This window comes from Bos javanicus, chromosome 11 (assembly GCF_032452875.1).
Source record: "Bos javanicus breed banteng chromosome 11, ARS-OSU_banteng_1.0, whole genome shotgun sequence".
Lineage (NCBI taxonomy): Eukaryota > Metazoa > Chordata > Mammalia > Artiodactyla > Bovidae > Bos > Bos javanicus.
This window is the reverse complement of record NC_083878.1, coordinates 31,615,973-31,632,217: the sequence shown is the minus strand read 5'-3', so window position 1 is coordinate 31,632,217 and position 16,245 is coordinate 31,615,973. Positions and strand designations below refer to the sequence as shown.

The following is a 16,245-nucleotide window of genomic DNA, read 5'->3' as shown; positions in this document are numbered from 1 at the left end:
AAAACAATCGATCAGCTATTGGTATGTTAGTTTAAAGCATCCTGCAACAAAAGAGATCTGTCACCAAATTAAACTACCAAAAGTGTTCACTACTTTCTTGAATAATTAATGTCCCTATTGGTGCAAACTTGATCTCTGGGATGAGTTTTGAGACAAGTCTAAGTCATAAATACATCCTGTGCTTTATTCGGTCACAAGTTTAGTTCAGTCCAATTGCTCAGCCATGTCTGATTCTTTGAGAGCCCATGGACAGCAGCACGCCAGGCTTCACTGTCCATCACCAACTCCCAGAGCCTACTCAAACTCTTGTCCATTGAGTCAGTGATGCCATCCAACCTTCTCAGCCTCTGTTGCCCCTTTCTCCTCCTGGCTTCGATCTTTCCCAGCATCAGGGTCTTTCCCAATGAGTCAGTTTTTCACATCAGGTGGCCAAAGTATTGGAGCTTCAGCTTCAACATTAATCTTTTCAAGGAATATTCAAGACTGATTTCCTTTACGATTGACTGGTTTGATCTCCTTGAAGCCCACAGGACTCTCAAGAGTCTTCTCCAACAAAAGTCTTCTTCTTTTTTTCAGGCACAAAAGTTTATGTAAATATTAGTCAATCCACTTCCAAGAGACCTGTCTCCAAACTGTTTTACAAGCAAGACTACCAGGATTCAGCTCCTGTGTGTGAGGACTGTCAGCTGTTAGGGTCACCTTTATCCTATTTCACTTATATATTTGCATTTGTCATACAAGGAAGCCAGACCCAAAGTGAGAGAATGTGGAAATTATTTTGTGAACTGTAAAGCAGTATGTAAAAGTTAGTTAATATGTAACTAAGAATATTTTCTAATTATTTAACTTAAAAAATAATTTCTAAATATTGAGCTTTATTCTGGTACACAGTGATGTTACTTGGAAAAGTGGAATCTTTTATAGTTTAGCTTCTAATCTCTGATAGGCAGAACAGAGTGGCCTTGAGTCTAGAGCTAATTTGTCTCCACTGCAGAAGAGTCTACTGTGATACTGTGAATATTAGTAGATCTTTTTCACTGTGGGTGTTAATGAATTATGTCTAGCCCTATGAAAACTTTAGGAGTTGTATCATCACAATTCCTCTGGAGCAGTTGTTCCCCAGCTTTGGGCAATTCCTCACAAACATGTTCTATCAGGGCACCAGGGCACACTCAAAAGGATCTCTGCTCTCTCGAGAGTCCTTCCCCAGTTCTCTGCCCTGTGAATTCTAGCTGCTTTGTTCTCCCTGAATATGCAACCATTTTCTAAACCCAAGAAGACCACGAAGCTCTGTTCAGATTTCCTCTTCCTGCTTTTGCAACCTGGCAACTCTCTGCATGCAATAAAATCTAAGCGATTTCCCTTTCAGAAATCACTCTCCTGTGCAGAAGCTTCCTAGGCTTCCATAAGTCCATTTTAAAAATATAGCTTTTAAACCACTAGGAGTTTTGTGGTAAAGTATGGGTATAATGAGTTTTTTATATCTGTTTTTGTGATTATCTAGTTACTTTTAAATAATTTTTTAATAATTCACTTTTGTTCAAAATATCACTTTTATCATTTATTTACAAGTACTTTTATATCTTTCAAGACTGACAATATTGATTTATTAATGAGTTTGTGTATTCTATTCTGACATTTATAGGTAGTACTTATGATTATAGAACTATAAGAGTTTTTTCCTGAACCTTGTTATTTTGGTAAAATTTCCCAAATAACTTTTATATTTATTCTGTTCATGAATTCTAGGTAGCCATTTTCTTTTATTGATTAACCAATATTATATATTTGGCATCAGATAAATATAAGCTTTCAAAAGTAAGTTTTGGAGTTTTCATTTTTTTTCAAGTATTTATTCTTTTTCATTTTTTTCCCCATTTAGGTTATTAAAGAATATTTTTATTTATTTATCTATTTTTGGCGGTTCTGGGTTGCTATGCATGGGCTTTTCTCTAGTTATGGTGAGCAGGGACTACCCTGTAGTTAAGTGGGCAGGCTTCTCAGTGCAGTGGCTTCTCTCATTGTAGAACATGGCTTCTAGGACGCTCAGGAATCAGTAGATGCGGTGTGTTGGTTCAATATAGGTGACGCATGGCCTTAGGTGCCCTGTGACATGTAGGATCTTCCTGGACCAGGGACTGAATTGGTGTCCCCTGCATTGTAAGGCAGATTCCTAACCACTGGACCACCAGGGAAACCCTGGAGTTTTCATTCATTTTCTCTTCACTTGATTGAGTTTATTAAGATTTCTACTTGTTTTGTAGGTTTAATGAACTAGTCTGCAAAATTATCTGGGATCATCATGTTGAGGAAATGGAAAAAATAAAAACATAGGTTATTCTGTTATTTTATTTCTTAGAATATCTGCAGTATCTTGCAAGGTTATGATTACTGTTTCTTTTACCTCTTCTTGAGTTAATTTTTGGCAATTTGTATTTTTACAGAAATTAACTTATTCACATTTTAAATGTATAATTATAGAATTGTTAAAATATTTCTCATATATTTAAAAGGTAAGATGTAATATCCCCCCTTTAATTTAGTCTCTTTCTAAATTAAATCTTCTTCTGTGTTTTGTGTGTGTGTGTGTGTGGAACGTAGTAAGCTATCTATTTTTATTAGTTTTCACACTGCATTTTGAGTTGAATTTTTAAAACAACCTTTTTTTTTCCCGTTTTTGACAACATTTATTACTCCTTTAATTGCATTGGAATATGAGTATTAATCACTTTACTCATCACTGGATTTGAGCATCTTTTTCTTTTTCCCTTTCTGCAAACTATCTTTTTTCCCTGCTCTCTTCCTTTCTTTTTATGTCATTCTTGCTTTTAAATATACTTCTCTATGCCATGAATAAGTAAATGGTACCAGATCTGTCCTTCTATCATAAACTGGGTAAAGCAAACAAAACATCTGTTTTCAGAAACTGGACAGCAGGACTAAGTTCTGGGAGGAAAAGTAAGTAAGTGGGGTGAGTTCTGTGATGGCCCCAGTTTACTGCATTGGAGGGAATTTCCAGATCACACCAGACATGGTTGAGGAGAGAAAAGTCACAACTTGGGCAAGCTGAGGCTGCCGAGATCTGAGGGGCAGAAAGAAGGGAGCCACACTTTTAAGAGCTCCACAGTAATCTTCTGGGTTCAAATAGATTAGTTGGTCCTTCATTAATTTGAGTATTTTCCTCAAAGAATAACTCTTGGTTTTCTCAGTAGAACTAATTTGTTTTCTTAGTAATTTTTAAATTTTGTCTTTATCAATTAGTTTCTCTACCTTCCTTAAATTTATTATTTTATTCTGTTTTCAATATCTTGGAGACAATATTACTTCATTTATTTTCTGAGCTAATACAAATATGTGGATTGATGCCCACAGACCAAAGTTCTTGCTCAGCATCACACCGTACTAATAATTTCAATGCTATGATTGAAACCCAGCAGGAACCTGCAGGGCCCTCTCAGGTACAAAAGCCCTCCTCCATGTCCTTTCCCTGGTTTGAGAAAAGCTGAAGTCTCCCATGCCTCCCCTGAGTCACAAAAGAGCAGATTCAAGCAGTTAATGATTAGGGTATTAGAGTCAAAGAATTGTTAGTTCTTCCCTAAAGCACATAGATAACTATGCTACTGAGTTGTTTTATAGATAAGATACTGTAACTGCCACAAGAGGGAAAGAGAGAACTGTGTGATGACCAGTCTGTGTCATGCCATAAGCTGCTCCATCTTGAGCAGTACTGAACCTATGGCTTACACAGTCCTAAGAAGTGGCCTCAAGAGAATGGGATTAACACTATAGGTCATAATAATCTGTATGTTTGTGGACATCAAATAAGTGTGCCTTGTTCTTCCTGTACATGTAAACAGGCCATTCATGTTCTTAACAAAGAGATGCTGCAGACCCTTGATAACATCTTCCATTCAAAGACTTTGTCACCCTTTGTCAGCCTAAAGCAGCTGCAGAAGACTCACCTTGATCCCTGATTCCATAGAAATGGAATGATGTCTGGCAGGGGGTATTTGTAAGCAGCCCCAGAAAGCTGGCAGAAAATAAACTTCACCAAGCTATATTTTACCTTAACCATCACACTAGGTGCCCCCAGACTTCACTAATCTTCAGCCCAAGCACATCTCTCAAATCTTTCGATCACACAATGCCTATTCTAACTGGTTAATTCTTTTCTGAAAGAAGCAGGAATAAAGAACGAGTAATTAACAAATGACTACATCTTTTCCCCAGCCTTCCCTTCAGCAATCCTGCCAGCAAACTATATGAACAAGATAGCATCTAGAGGAAGATCACAAGAAGACTGCAAGTTTGCATTCAGCAGAAAACTGTGAAGAATCTGACTTAATCTTAATGACTAACTGAAATTATTTCCCTTTCAAAAACTTTATCACTGACCAGATTCTTGGGAACAGATTTTATCGCTGAGCAGAATCTGGGACACTAATCAATCCACCTTCTCCCCAGGGTGCAACCTCTCCTTTTTCAACCAACACTTGTCTCTCAAGTATTGGCTTTTGAGCCTTGAGCTGCAGAACCTGAGTTTGATAACACAAAGACTCCAAAGAGCTCAGAAAGTAGATAATCTGTGACATTAAGGGTGTTTTCTCAGATGTTTCCTTCCCATACCAAATGCATTTTCCAGTCCAGAATAATTGATGATGTTCACATAGCAGGAGGAAAATTTAAATTAGGTAAAATCTCTATTTTGTAAACCAAGAGTTGTATAGCTTATATGCCATTTTCCAGTGAGCCATGGCTCGTATTTCTATAGATTTTTATTTTATTTATTCTAACTCTTGAGTCAGTGATATTCTCCTCAGGGAAATCTATAGATAAGATCTTCCTCTTAGCAAGTTTAGTCTATTTATCCAGAAGTCTAGTTGACACTGAGACTAACCAGATCATTGGCTTTTTCCCCCCACCCTCTGGGAATGTTCCTGCACTAAAAGAAGTGTTCTTCCTCTCCACTCCCTATCCCATTTAGGAATGAAATAATTCAGCAATATTGATTTTTCTCTAAGAAATACAGTAACATATGGCCATGATATATGCTCATATTATAATTAAAGTTATAGTAATATAATAATTATAATTTATCACTATTCTATTTCCTAAATATTGTGTTAAATAATAGTTTAGATTTTTTCTTTGAGTCAGAGTTGTTAAAATATACTTTTTATTTCCAATGTAAATTCATCATATTGTTACTTGAGAATATAGGCTCTCTCTATATATATTTTTAGACTATACATGTCAACAATCTTTATAAATAATTTGTGACTATTCTTCTAAAGAGGTATTCTCTGTAGGATAAAGAATTTAATATATATGTGATATTAACTACTAGAATAAGATTCAGGTTCTCTACCTCTATGTTATCAGATTTTGACTTCAGCTACACACTGCAATCTCATGGGAAGCTATTATAAACCAACAGTGCCTGGGAAACACTTTAAACCAATTGGAACCAAATCTGTGTATCCGGGTCCGGATATGTGCACATTTAGAGCTCCCAGACTGATGCAGGTACACCAAGGTACAATCACAGTTCCACAGCCTTTTTTGTGTTATCTTTTATTTTTGTCCTAAAAACAGAGGAAAGCATGTTAAAATCGCACACTAATTTTACATTAATCATTTTTTGTCTTTCATGCATTTTTCCTTAAATATTTCACACAGTTATATGACTTAATAGTTATGTTTATCACAGATAAATCATTCATGTAGATCATTAATTGATTAATACTTTATTTTTAATCATGCATGTTAAAAATCAAAGCTTCCTTGCTTTTAACTGTATGTGTATATTTTATATTTCTTCATTTTTAAACTTCCTGAATTATGCTTCTTTATGTGTACTTCCTGTAAATAATATTTAGCTTAATTAATTTTTTAATCCTATCTGCTCATTTTTTCTCTTCATTTTTTAAATTCATGCTGATTATCAGATATGATTTTTTTTAACTACTTCAACTATTTTGCTTATTGTTTTTTACTCTAGTGTTGCCTTGTTGTTTCAGAGTTTTATATCTCTTGGAGTTTGTATTCTACATTTATTTCACACTCTAGGGTGGGCTACAGTCCCTGGGGTCACAAAGAATCCAACATGACTGAGCAACTGAGCACACAAGGATTTGGAAAGATAAATTCTAATAGAAAAGGGTAGTTATTAAGTTTCAAAACATACATATCATTTTTAGTAATGGCAGACCAGTGATTTAGACCAACCGCCTACAGAAAACACCCAGAAAATCTGGACCAAATTTTAAAAAATAAAATGAAGAATCAGCACCACTACTAAGGAAGTGAGACCTCTTATCCCCCTGGAGCACCTACTGATCCTAGAAGATGTGGCTGAAAGGCAGAAGAAGAAGATTGTTTCATTAGATGCGAGGCTCTAAGAGGACAAAAACTGAAGTGCAGTTGTCACCTAGAAGGGAAATGCTGACAGGCTATACGTCTGGCACAAATATAAAGAAATAGGCTGGCTCTCTTGGGAACTGGGGGTCAGTGTTATTTAAATAATAGTAATGGATTGTGGAATTTTAACTCTCTCTACATTTTAAATTCCACAAAAGATGATGATGATTTTATATATTTAAAGTTCTTTTAGAATTATCTGAATTTACCCTTATTGCTTTGAATTCATTCTTGTACCTTCAAGTTTGCACCAAGGATTATTTTTCTTCTGCCTAGAGTATGTTTTCTTTGCTGCAAATTGCTAGTGGTTAATTCTTAAAATTTTAGAGTGCTTGAAAGTATGTTTTTTCACTATGAAATTATAGGGTACACTTGCTGGGCACAGACCTCTAGATTAGCAACTGTTTTCTATCAGCTACTTTGTAGACAAAATCTTATCATCTGCCTTCCAAGGTTACTTTTGAGATACTAGCTGATGGGCTTTTTCTTTCTTTCTATACATACTATATCCTTTTTTGCTGGTCTTCTTAAGGTTTTCCTTCTACTTTGGCTTTTGGCAGTTTTACAGTTGTACTATGCTCAAGCTAAGCATTCTGTTCTTTGTATTTATCTTGTTTTGTGTTTCTAATGCTTCTTGACTCCAGGCTTTGATGTCTTTTGCAAGTTAAAGAAAATAACTACCCGTTATTTATTCAAATACTGGTCTTCCCACTCTTTCTCTGTCCTCTTTCTGAGATTCTGCTTACATGTACGTTGGATGATTTTACCATGACCTACATGTCTGTTAGGTTTTTCTATGTATCTTTATTTTGTGTGAGTGTTTTCATGATTTATTCTCATTATGTCTAATCTCGTGTTTAAGATTTCATATGAAAGTTTTAGAGATATGGTGTGGCTTAGTATCATCCTATTGTTCTGCACAGAGGAATTCTATTCACTTCTGACCAATAGCTAGAAATTCCAGAAATGGAAGATTAGCCTCCTGCAACCAAAACTGAAATGAATTAACATTTGAACTAGGAAATATGCTTTCAAAAGCTTGCTTTTAATGTCAGCATCACACTGCCTTCTTTTTAAGGGTTCACTTTAGAATATGGTTTTCATTGGTGGGGTACTTTCTGAATCCTTAAGTATCTGAGAATTTCTTTTGCTCTTTTCATATTAGAACAACAATTTGTTTCTATCTCAAATTCCTGGATGACTACTTTTGTTTATCTAACCCTATATAGATGATCATATATTGGGAAAGTGAAGTCCTAAGACAACACCATGTCTTTGTCTCTACAAGTTAACTTAAAGAGGAAGTCTGACTGTGTGTCTATTGTAATCTTTCTCTTTTTTAAATTTCATAACTTTGTCTGATCTGCAGATAACGTCTAAGTATTGCTTTAAAAAATTTTTTTTTTCTTGTAAAGGGTAAGCCATTTCTTTTGATCCAGAGTTCTCACAGGTACAGACATTTTTCTTCTTTCTTTGAATACAGCTATTTAAATAATTTTATCTCTTTATTTAGGCACACTATTTTTGGGGGGCTCCAAAATCACTGCAGATGGTGAATGCAGCCATGAAATTAAAAGATGCTTACTCCTTGGAAGGAAAGTTATGACCAACCTAGACAGCATATTAAAAAGGAGAGATAGTACTTTGTCAACAAAGGTCCATCTAGTCAAGGCTATGGTTTTTCCAGTGGTCATGTATGGATGAGAGAGTTAGACTATAAAGAAAGCTGAGTGCCAAAGAATTGATGCTTTTGAACTGTGGTGTTGGAGAAGACTCTTGAGAGTCCCTTGGACTACAAGGAGATCCAACTAGTCCATTCTAAAGGAGATCAGTCCTGGGTGTTCATTGGAAGGGCTGATGTTGAAGCTGAAGCTCCAATACTTTGGCCACCTGATGCGAAGATCTGACTCATTTGGAAAGACCCTGATGCTGGGAAAGATTGAGGGCAGTAGAAGGGGACGACAGAGGATGAGATGGTTGGATGGCATCACCGACGCAATGGACATGGGTTTGGGTGGACTCTGGCAGTTGGTGAGGGACAGGGAAGACTGGTGTGCTGCGGTTCATGGGGTAGCAAAGAGTCAGACACAACTGAGCGACTGAACTGAACTGAATTACTCAGCGGTGGTATTTCTATTTTCTGGCTTCCATATTGGCCATCATTCTGTCATTACTTTCAATAATTTAAACTTCAGTTGGCATCCTGAAGACTATTCCCAGCCTCATACTGTGAGATACACTTCTTGAAGTGCTAATTCTGCCATCTAAAACTACTATTGTAAATATTAATATTATACATTTGAATCATCGTGTTCCATTACATTTTAAAATAAATCTATTACTATACAGTGGTTTACAAAAAATATAACAGTTACCTACCCAGCTCTATACACCTCAGTCTTAATGCTGCTCCCATTTTAATAGTTTCTGCTCCAGTTCTTTTCATGATTATATGTTTCCTCTGTGTATTCAAATAATACACTAAAACTCTTGCTTCATAGTTAGAAGCTCTTGATTTTATTCTTTGTACGAGGGAGCTATCAAAGCACTTGCTCCGTCTTTGCCCACCTCCCCCATCCCTTCCACCTTCTAAATTCTGTATCCTGTATTACTACATAATCAATACCATTAATATTTATATTCTCCTTCATAACAATAATTAAACCTTCTGTGCTTTGTCCACACATGGATGATAAGTTGAAAGGCATCAAGTTAGCATCACTTGGGGAGGTTCACTGCAGAACCAATGAAAGTAATGTAACCATATTTCTTATAGGCTCTAAGTGCCCTCTCAATTTCTTCTACATGGTACCTTCATTATATCTTTAAGCTATTCCAATATCTTAAGCATTCTGCTGAACTCTGCATGGGATAGATACTCCTGATACTGCTTTTTCTCTAAAACTTTAAGGATTATTTTCCAGTCTGTACTGGTTGTTCTCTAGGACCCCAGCTGTCTGCCACTTTGGGACAGCTCCACTCTGCTCTTAAAGTTAATGCACTATTTCATGGTTCCTAAAACTTTCTTATTTTATTTTTTTACTGAGGGAAATCTTCAAGAACTTTCTTAATACAGAGAATACGGAAAGTAAATTTCCTGAGTTATTTTGTGTCAAAAATATCTTTATTATTCCTTCCTGCTTGATTGAGAGTTTGGCTATATAGCAAATAGAAATATAAACATAGATAAGAATTATTTCAAGTGACTTTAAAACACAGAATTTGCACTATATATTCCTCAGGGACAAATTGGATTCTATGTTTACATTATTAGTAATATTTATCTACTAAATTGTATTATGTGGTTTATGTTATAGTGATATTGTAATTTTTAAATCTATCTTATGCATAGGAAAATCCAAATTAGAAATCAAATTACTACTTTTATGAGCCAAAAGTTTAGTATAAAAGAAAATAGATATAATGATAAAGTTAAAAAATTAAGTAAAAATACTGTAATGTTACATATGAGTATGGACTCTTGATTATTTTGTCATTTTAAAACTGCATTTTCTAGCTATGTCCACTGAACATGCCTGTAATAAATGATAACACATTAGCAATGAATAACCTGACACCCAGAAATCCTTGAAGGACTAGCTGATTCCAAGTCTAGAGCTGGAAATATATAGAATTAGGCTGAGATATCCTGTTCCAGAGGGCTTCATGGATGGCTCAGTGGTAAAGAATCCACCACCAATGCAGAAGATGCAGGAGATACCACGGATTCAATCCCTAGGTCAGGATCCCCTGGAGGAGGGCATGGCAACACACTCCAGTATTCTTGCCTTGGAGAATCCCACGGACAGAGGAGCCTGGTGGGCTACAGCCCATGGGATCACACAGAGTGGGACACAACTGAAGCAATTGAGCACAAGCAAGCACATCCTATGCCAGAAAGCAAGGACGTTCTCAAGAATAACGGGTTAATGCAAAAAGAAAAAGAAAAAAAAGAGAGACAAACTCAGAGGCCCCCTTTGGTTAAAGGAAAAGCAGTTTGTTGTTGATGTTGTTTTACGCTACACCACTTTATTTCATTTTTTGGCTGCCACATGGGATCTTAGTTCCCCGACTGGGAATCAAATTTGTGCCCCTCTGCACTAGAGGAGCAGAGTCATAACTACTGGATCACAGGGAAGTCCCAGGAAAAGCAACCTGAGTGAATATAGCTAATTAGAACATACTGACTATATTAAGTCCAATGAATTCAACAAAATGCCTTATTGAACATCATTGGAAATAACTAAGGCAATAACTCTGAAAACTGGCCCTTTAAGAAGAAGGACATCAGCCTGTCTTCCCTGTGTTCAATATATTTCAAGATAATCAGATATCTCTAGGTGATGGAAAAAAGTCCTTCACTGAAGAATTCCAGCTAGAAATGTAGAAGCATTGAAAGAATAGGCAGTCTTTTTTTTTTTTTTTTTCACAACTCCTAATGAAATAAATAATGGATTTGGGCAATGACTATAAATTAATGAAAACAGTAGATTAAAAGTTATGAGATGTTTCATACTAATTGGGTTGGACTGCCAGGACTTGTATCCACTGATGAGTCTTAGCATCACTGAAGATGAAACAAGCAGTCGTTGTGGCCCTGAAATGTGACATAACATGACACACAGCTTTACCTATAAAATGCTGTGGCAAAAGAAATAAAAACCCTGAACCTAAACCTCATCCAGATTCACAGCTAACTTCATTTATAAGAGATAAATAAAAGTTGGTTAAATGACACTGAAAAAAAAGTGAATAAACAAACTCAGAACGTGGAATATTCTTTAGGACCACGAACCTGCTTTTGCACAACTTCAGAACATGAGGGGAAGAAAGGGAGAAGAGGGAGGGCTGCAGAGACAATCAATCAAAAAATTCAAGAGACACGGCACAGAAGCAATGAGTAGAACAACTATAATAAAACATCTTTGAGATAACCATGGAAATTTGATTATAGACTGAATATTAAGTGACACTTAAAAACAACTGTTTATTTTGTCAGATGTGATAATGACAGTTTGGTTTTGCAAGAAAACATTTTTTAAAACAATATATACTGATAGAGGTACAAGTGAAATGACCTGCCACCATTGATTTGCTTTTAGACGCCTCAGAAATGGAAAAAAATGTAAAGGAGAGATAGACAAAGCAAATATAAGATCTTGATGGGTATGTAAAAATTCAACATGCTCCCTTTAAAAAGGTTTATAAAAAATTTTATAGTAAATATTTTAAAAATAGACACTCTCTTGATGTGATTTTTTCCTATACTTTCTAAATACTGAAGTTTAATATTCAGTTTTATCTTGTACTGTGTCTAAGCTTTAGTATTTAATATTTAACTCCATTTGGCTTTTGTGTGTTTGTGTGTGTAGAAGGGCATGAGTAATGTAAGGGGAAAATCAAAATTCATCAATTTGATTCAATTCAACCAATATTTATTAAGCATCTAATCTCTGCCAGATATTTGGGATATGAAGATGGATATGATACAGTAGAAATAATATCAGTCTTCACCCAATAAATAGAAGTGAATGATTAACTTCTGTCAGGAACAAGTGAGAAATAGCTTCATATAGAATTTATAATGAGCTGGAGCTTTAAGAATAAGAGCTTGTCAGAAGGTGAGTGGAAAATTCCTCACAGAGGAGTAAAGACACAGATAAGTGGAATGAAACCTTAAGGTTTGGGTAACTATTACGGACTTTGCTGTAAGATAAATGCAAGAAAGGAAAGAGATAAAATAGTGGCAGAGGCAATGGCCCTGCCTCTCATATTCAGAAACTGGGCCACACTTTGTAAGAAAGGAAGTAATTAGAAGGACTAAAACAGGGAATGATTATTTTTTAACAGTGGGAGAGGCAGGGAGAAAAAGTAGATGACTGAAATAACCTAGGCATGAACTAACCTGGGCAAATCAGTGATGGCAATAAGAATGAAGAAAATAGTATGGACTTAATAGGTATTTAATAACAGATTGGATTTCCTAAAGGAAATCATTCCTGAATATTCTTGGGAAGGACTGATCCTGAAGCTGAAACTCCATTACTTTGGCCACCTGATGCAAAGAACTGACTCATTGGAAAAGACCCCGATGCTGGGAAAGATTGAAGGCAGGAAGAGAAGGGGACGACAGAGGATGAGATGGTTGGATGGCATCACCGACTCAATGGACATGAGTCTGAGTGAACTCCAGGAGTTGCTGATGGACAGGGATGCCTGGCACGCTGCAGTCCATGGGGTCGCAAAGAGTTGTACACGACTGAGCGACTGAACTGACTGACTGAGCTGAGCAGATTAGAGGAGAAAAGGAAAATAATGATTTTACAACCACAGTTTGTAGTTATCTTTACATTATGTTCCCTGGGAGCACCCTGGACTTGATTTTTGCATGGAAATTGATTCTTTATCATCCTTTGCCATCTAAAGAGGCTAGCAGGTTTCTATACGAGCAAGAACATGCAAATCGTGAAATGGTATATTTTACGGCAAGATTGAAAAATTTAAGCATAAAATTTTGTCTATGCCCTTTGGCCTCCTCTCTCCCCCATACTGTGCTTTGTGTATATATCTGTATTAGACATCCACCAAACCTCCCCCATCAGTAAAAATATGTTCAACCATTAAGAGCAACATAAGGAACAACATTCTCTAGCATCAACATGAATTCCTTAAAAGATAATTCTCTCTTGATCTTGTAATTGGCCATGATGACACTTAGATCTGGATTGTGTAAGCTGTCAATAATACAGTTTAATGTACAGTCATCTATTTAAAAAAAAACTCATATAACCGTGCCTTGACTTCTAAGAGTGGAACAGTTCTCAGAACTTTCTAAGATACTCTTCCTGGGTTACAATCCTCAAATCTGACTCAGAATTTTCCATTTCTTTCTTAGGCCAACTGATTAATTGTCGTCTACAAAACTGACCACCTGAACAGAATAGAAAGACTAAAATGAGACCCACAAAAATTCAGTCATTTTTTTGTGTGTGAAAAAATTCCACTATAGTGCATTGGTGAGATTGTTTTTATCAATCATCAATGCTTGGTCAATAGGACATCCATATGTTTTAATCAGAACACACACACACATAAAAGCACCAGCCATACATAAAGGAAAAACTGATAAACTGGACCTCGTTAAAACTGAACCTTTGTTAATCAAAAAACACAAGAGAGTGAAAAGGTAAGTAAAAAGTAGAAAATAGTTCTAACACAAATAATAGAAGGTGAACTCATTCAGAATATAGAAAGAATGATAAAGCAATGACAAGAGGCCACCAAATTAAAATATGGCCAAAATATTTGGACAGCTAATTTCACCAAAAAAGTTAAGGATATACCAGTGCTCAAAAGCATATGCGAAGGTGTTTTTGCAAATGAGCAGAACCCTATAAAGTCATCCTGGGATACAGCCCTCCCCCTCTCCAGGCGCTCTGCTTTAGTTTCTCCCTGAAGTATTTAGATAACAGTATCTGAAGCACATTTCCTGAAATATTTTACAGATGCTAAAACCCCCACCAAATGGAAGAAGGTAACTACTTGACCACCATAAGGCAACCTATTGGAGCCTGAGGATTGATCATGTTAATCCCTATGACTCTGCCCTGTTACTTTACCATCAACCAATCAGACAACTGTGCCTCCAATTGATCACACACCCTACAACTCCCCTCCCTCATTGTTCTTTTTAAATTGCTTGGCTGAAAGCTATGGGGGAATTCAGTTGTTTTGAGCACCTGCTGCCTGGAACTCCCCTGCAATAAACACTGCAGGGTCCTTCATGGCAAGCAGGTGTCAGTAGATTGGCTTTACTATGCCCGGGCAGGTGAGGGGGTGGGGGATGCAGACTCAAGTGTGATTCATTAACATTTTAACACATTAATGGCAAGAGATATCAAGATACCCTTTAGCTTTGTGAAGGCAGTGATTAGAAGACACAACTGGGGTTTTTAGGAAACTGAAAATTGTATGTTTCCTAATCTGTGTGCTGGTCTGTTTACTTCATAAATATTTAACAAGATGTATACATGTAACTTGTACACTACTCTTTATGTACACTTACCTCATTAAAAGTTTATTTATAAGTAACTGGAGTTATTTTAGTTCAAAAATCAGTGGATTATTTGAGAAAAATTGAATCTACCCAAGAAATGAGCTAAACACAGTTTACTAATCAACTCACTAATCAAGTGCATCTTGACTTGGATGAACATATACTCATAATTACTAGTGCAAGCATATTTGTCCACACACTGACTTGTAGACAATATGTAATAAATATTATCCATCTTTCAAAATCCATTTGAAGATAGTACTTTTTCTATGAAGCCTTCTCAGTTCTTTGAATCACTTAAATCACTCTATTTCCACCAGCAATCGTCAATTGAATCAATGACTGCAAAACAATATAGGCTGTCTTACAGTATTCCTTAGATGTTTTTCACATAAGCTAGCTTTATCTCCCAGACTACACATTCTTGAGCGACGGAAAAATCTTTTGCATGCAACACAATTATGTATTGGTGTATACACCAAAATACTTCGCTAACCACTGTGTAACATACTTTAAACCCAAAGTTATTGACAATATGATTTACACTTAGAAAAACAATATCAAATGCTACCTAAGCAAAGAGACATAAACACACTCACAGCACTTTCACATGCAAGCCTGCAAATCCACAGTTCTTCCTGTTTTTGACCGAGGAGTCACTGTCGTGGCTGCCTCTCACTACAGAAGCTACAATCAAGTAGCTGTTTCACTTACCTTGTAGCCAGGTCAAGGATCCAAAATGCAAGTTTGGCTCATCCAAAGTGATGCAAAGAAGCAAGGACAGAGGTGAAGCCTTTTCAGCAGAGGCAGTGAGAACATTTCCAGAGGCCATAAGGCAGTCAGCGGGAAGAGATCCACTCTTCTACACAGACTAACCTACCTTCTTTTTTTCTGCACCACAGTCCATTAGACTATGCCCACCACTGTTCTTGTGTAATAGAAATTAAGGCAGATGCCACGAATGCAAAACTGCAGAACCACCCAGAACCCAACAGGCCAAGGAAGCAGCCTGACCAGGAAGGTAGCGCCAACGCAGATGAGACCAAAAGTGTGGGAAGGTCTTTGCCTTATTACCACACTAAGACCTCCCTCTAATTAGTCCCCTGGCAGAGAAGCCCAAAGTGCATGCTCCAACTATTCTAGAAATTGCCACCCCTTTCCCAGAATTCTGATGGCTGCACCTATCTCTTACCTCTTAAAAGTTTCTGGCCTCGCTTCCCTCGGGGAGAAGGAGTCTTTAGAGCGTAAGCCCTTCTTTGTTTATTCCTTGATCAACAGTGAAGTTTCTGCTCAGCTCTCGCAGACCTGGTCTCGTTTAATTTTCACAAGCAGCACCTGCAATGAAAGGACCCAACTGAGTTCTGTTTGATCTGAGAGGCTTGGTAACCGTGACAGTGAAGAAGCCTCCTAAGTATGATTTGTACCACATAATACTTGAATTCAGACCTTTTATTGCTCAAGCTTCCTAGGGAATTTGAGATTAAACTGGTATCCTTTCAAACATTCCTCAAATCTTTTTTTTTTTTTTTGGCTGTAAATAAAAACTCTTAGAGATATTTGTATGCGTGTATATATTATATGTCCATGCTTGTATCCATGCACTCACATATACACACACACATATCCAAAAACACATTCAAATACAAATGTGTGTGTATTTATGTGTGTAAGTATACCATGTCAATGCCACATAGTTTAGATTTTTAGCTACTAAAAAGTAGAGGCTATGAATGGATTTTACTTCCTTAACCATTTATACAAAGCAGTTT

The 16,245-nt window shown here is 36.5% G+C and overlaps 1 long non-coding RNA gene across 1 annotated transcript in view; it reads right to left on the bottom strand.

Moving 5' to 3' along the window:
- The window catches only part of LOC133256520 (uncharacterized), a 222,288-nt gene extending 206,478 nt beyond the window's left edge, over window positions 1-15,810 (bottom strand). The window contains exon 1 of the long non-coding RNA XR_009739237.1: window positions 15,191-15,810. This is a non-coding gene — a long non-coding RNA (uncharacterized LOC133256520). The remainder of the gene's footprint in view (window positions 1-15,190) is intronic.
- Between the last annotated feature and the right edge of the window lie 435 nt (window positions 15,811-16,245).